This window comes from Delphinus delphis, unplaced genomic scaffold, assembly GCF_949987515.2.
Source record: "Delphinus delphis unplaced genomic scaffold, mDelDel1.2 scaffold_592, whole genome shotgun sequence".
Lineage (NCBI taxonomy): Eukaryota > Metazoa > Chordata > Mammalia > Artiodactyla > Delphinidae > Delphinus > Delphinus delphis.
Window position 1 is genome coordinate 1 of NW_027193213.1, and position 5,000 is coordinate 5,000.

A 5,000-nucleotide genomic window follows, 5' to 3' on the forward strand; every position below is an offset into this window, starting at 1 on the left:
GTTTCCTGTGCTATATAGTAGGAGGCGCTTGCTTGTTGATTACCGATTTTATGTACAGTCATGTGTACATGTTCATCCCAACCCCCTAAGTTATCCCCCGCTTCCCCAATCCGTCCTACTTTACACAAGGAGTCATACACATTATCATCCTGTTCATCAGTTCATTCAATCCCGTGTAAGTCATCCTTGTTCTCCTTGGAGTCCAGTCTTTCCATCGGTTCTGCCGACCTTGCCTGATGATCGAGCGTGACTGGACGAGTGACGGTTCCAAAAAGTTTGCAAGAGCTTCTGTGAAGGATTGTAGGATTTGCCCAGCGAAGCGGGTGCCGTGATCTGATCACAGGGGAGGCTGTGGAAGGTAGACCCCAAGTGGAAGGTAGACCCCAAGTGGCAAACACATTTTGTTTTTTTAACAGTCTCTGTGCCACGGTGAGGACATCAGGCTTGCAGTGAGTGAGGGAAGACTTCAACCCACACGGAAGACATACCTACGGCCACAAGAATGTTTGGATGACCCCTACTAAGTGGCAGTGGAATGAAGTCCAGTGGCTGGGGTTCAGAGGGTCCAGAGAGAGGAGGTTTTCTTTCCAGAGAGAAAAATAGCTCCCCCCCCCCCCCCCTCCAGGGTTACAAGCATGACAGGTCAGACGTTGCCGGTAGACTGTAGAAATCTTCCCGCCAATGTCTATGTACAATTGGGGTCATCTTCAAGGCACCATGGGTGGGTGAAGGAATGCAAGGTGGGGGGGTGGGGGTGGGGGAGGGGGGAGGTTGGCCAGGGAGTAACCAACCGGCCGGGCCGCCGTCTCCCGTCTGCCATAGCCCCGACCGGCTGTTGACAGGACAGAATGGACTCGATCCACGTGTGCCCCGCCACCCCCACCACCTTTCAACAGGCTGTTGTTGCTGCCTTGGCGTGAACGTCGGTTAGAACACCTCCCTGATACTGGGTTCCGTCCCTTTCGTGTGAGCCTCCATTTTGACGACGACAGACAACCCTTTATGCCAGGACAGAGAAGACTTCCAGGAAGAAACATCCCATCATGTCTGGAACAGTTAGAACACATCGGTGTACAGACACAAGCCAAAGTAGACGTCACGTTGTTCCTTCCTCTTTGACGACGCTTCCCGTGTCATCGAAGCTCTCCAAGAAACGTACTCAGTTTCATCTCTCTCGTTTCTCAGGAGAGAGAACACATTTTTGGGCCATTTCGAGGGCCCTCTCCTCCTGCATCCTAACTCAAAGTGCGTTCTAAGTCCAAAGGACTTCACCTGTCCTTCAACCGGGGGGCAAGTGTGTCCAAAATATCCAAAAGGTTGTAAAGCACTTAATCGGATATAGGTCACTGTGAAACAGTGCTTCGCTAGCCAGGTCACCGACGTCCCAAGGAGAGACTTGCTAGGCAGAGAGAGAAGCTTCTTCTTCAGTTCCGAGCCACACCTGGTTCTTTGAATCTCGAGAGGACTAAGCTGATGTGAGTCCTCCGAGACCTGATAACGGCAACCTAGAAAATAAGTGATGACTTTTGACAAGGCATAAGCTTTTCTTTCTTGCTTCCTTTTCCTTCCTTCCTTCCTTCCTTCCTTCCTTCCTTTTCTCTCTCTCTCTCTCTCTCTCTCTCTCTCTCTCTCTCTCTCTCTCTCTCTCTCTCTCTCTTTCTTTCCTTCCTTCTCTCCTTAAAGATAAAGGAAGAAACCTTTCCTAATCTAATCTAATCTCTCATGATGGACAGAGCAGACTGATGAAAGAAAAACCCAAACCCTAAACCCAAACCTTGTCCTTTTAACATAGAGAGACAACTAAATTCTATTTTTGCACTTGTTTCACGTTGATACGAACACTCATTTCTGTCTTTGAATCCATCCTCATCTTATCCAGTCAGTCCTGACCACGGATCCGATTCCTTTCCAAAGACCATTTTCTTCACACACCTTTTCCAATCGTCTGTGCCCATTTTTAGCCTGTCCCTCGTTTTCTTTCTTTTCCATTGAGAAGTGACCACCTTTAGGACTAAAATCTCTTTCTCTTTCCCCCAAACATTATCTGCATATCTTCTACTTTGCCTCCCCACTCCCCCAAAAAAGTCCTCTTCCTACCATGAGGATGGCGACATCAGGTAGCTTGGACCACACACGTTCCGTTCCTTCTTTGGAATGCCTCGTCCTTGGACACTGTCTGGTTTTTTTTTTTTTTTTTTCCCTTCAGTCAGTCAGTGAAAGTAAGGAAGCCAACCACAGTGAACAGTGTGAACATGGAATACTTTGTAGAAGTCTAGGCTCCTACCGAGTACACTCTTTCCCTAAAGCACAAGATCTACCTAGGCATGGAACCAAACATGCTCAGTCTCTCCTCCGTAAAAGGTCCAAAGCAGGGAGACCCTTAGACTTGTGGAGCCATGAACATTTCAGTATTTTATCTTATGTGGAGGTGATGTAGACACTCGCTGAGATTTCACCCCGCCAATGGCACTTAGCCAACCTCTAAGCCTAGAGATGACCAGAGATGTTGGAAAGTCTTGAAGTCGGCCTATGGAAAACAATCATTGGGGGGAGAGTTCCCCTTAAACATTCTTATCTCGTTAACACCTATGCCCTCTATTCGTTATGAGCAGTCCTACTTAGATGATTCGTGAACATTTCATGAGACATGAGGGCGGTTCAGTTCGTCATGATGGCTACACCTCCCGCCCCCCTCCCCTTTCACGTGAGAGATTTTCTTCCTGATTTCAGAGGGGAGAAGTAAAAGAGAGTCAGAGTGTCCCTCTCGTGGTGTTGTCAGTCTAATTCCAAAACTTCTCTATGCCACGGAGGCACGTTTGGGGGCGGCCTACTCAGGGCCCCAAGACTTTCAAAGTCAAACTCAAGGAGGACGTAAATGTACTTCATGCCACCGAACCCGAACCCGAACCGGTGAACCCGATGGCTTACTAGGAGATGACGTGTCATTGGCCCACCTATTTAAGACACGGAACCAGACACCCTCTCCTCGATGACTCGGAGTAAGTGAGTTCCTGGGGGTGGGGTGGGGTGGGGTGGGGTGGGGTGGGGTGGGGAGGGTGTCTGTCGGAGAGGGTCCTCTGCTCCAGGTGGGTCCATAAGCACTGCACATGACAGTAGGTGTACATGGTGTTCTTGGGAAGGAAAGGCAGGGAGAATTTTATTTTGCAAAGCTTATCTTCTCACAGCATTTACACTATGAACGATGATGCAACTTCACTGGGGGCGTGCGGGGGCAGTGAAGGCCAGGGAGCCTGGCAACATAGAAGAGCCACGGAGGCTGGCTGTGTGTGACCCCAAGGATGTCCGGCGACTCCTCTCACTTGGGGTGGGGGGTGGGGGGCGGGGGTGGAAGCGGGGGGCGAGATTCCTGTGTGTCTGTCTGCATTCATCAGTCGTGGGAGAGGAAAAACGACGTTCCCTCGACGATCCTTCTGAGTTCTTGCCTGAGAGGCCCCTGTCCCCAAAAGACAGCTCGAGAAGAGAGCGACCCACGGCTGAGGAACGCGTGCACCGTGACCCCCACGCAGGAGAAGCCCAAGCCAGGAGTCACTCGAAAGGGCGGGCTCTGAGCTTGAGCTTCTTCTCGAGGAAGATCTTGGTCCTCCTTTCAGGTCAGGAAGAAGAGGGAGAGGCAGAGCGGCAGAGCGTCCTCGTCGCCCACCCGTCGTTTCTGAAGCGCCTTCCATTCGAACTCATCTGTGTGCCAAAGCGGTCCATTTCGGGGTGCCCTATTCCGGTTCCCTCCCCGCACGGAGAAACATGTTCTGTCCCGATTCACTGAAATGCTCCCAAAGGGCCTTGGTGTGAGGCAGTGGACCTATGCCCATCCTGCCTCCCCTTCAAATCATTTCTACCGATACAGAAGAAGAGACACCACCCCCACCCACCATGGCCTGCCAAAGGCAGTGCAGCAGCTATCCCTGTGGGAGTGGGATCCGGTAGCACGCGAACATCAGTCCAACATCCCTTCCATCTCCATGAGTTCTCATGGAAAATGAGGATGCCCCATGACCGGGGATGGGGGGGGAGTGGGGACGGGTGAGGGAGAGGGAGACAGAAAATGAGGAAGGGAGAAAGTGGAGGAGAGGCCAGGAGAGAGAGAGAGAGGAAAAAGAGAGAGGGAGGGAGGGAGGGAGGGAGGGAGGCAGAGAGAGACAGGGAGGCAGAGAGAGACAGGGAGGGAGAGACGGGGGGGGGGGTGGAGAGAGACAGAGACAGAGAGACAGAGACAGAGAGAGACGAGAGGCAGAGAGACAGAGAGGGAGACAGAGAGAAAGAAAGAGAGGAGGCGGGAAGAAAGAGATAAAGTGGGGGAGGAAGAGCAGGGGTGGGGGAGAGCGCGAGAGCGAGAGCGAGGGCGAGAGCGAGAGCGAGGGCGAGAGCGAGAGCGAGGGCGAGAGCGAGAGCGAGGGCGAGAGCGAGAGCGAGCGCGCGCGCGCGCGAGAAAGAGAGAGAGAGAGAGAGAGAGAGAGAGAGAGAGAGAGAGAGAGCAAGAGAGAGAGAGAGAGAGAGAGAGCAAGAGAGAGAGAGAGAGAGAGAGAGAGACCGGGAGAAAGAAAGAGACAGAGAGCGAGTGGCAGAGACAGAGACAGAGGCGGAGAGTGAGCGACAGGGAGCCAGGTAAAGGAAGGACACAGTGCTTGGGTATCTTCTGAGTGTTCGCACGTGTTTTCTGAGCTATGGAGATCAACATCAGTCCCATGAGAAGAAGAGAATGTGCCAGCCCCAGCCAGCACTGCTTGTCTTTTTGCAGAGATGAGAGTTTTCTAAGTTCGGGGCCCCCAGTGAGGGAAGCCGCCCCCTTGTGTTCTGCCCGTGACCGACCCTGATCGGGATGGATGGAGGACGAGGCGACGTGGTTGGGGCTTTCCCCCCTCCCCGCAACCCCCCCCCCCCAAGTCGGGAACCTCTCTTTCTACCTCTTTGCACCCTCCATTCATTCTGAGACCACCGTTGGCATAGTCCTTTCCATGTTAAACATGATACGCCCTTGCCAAGAG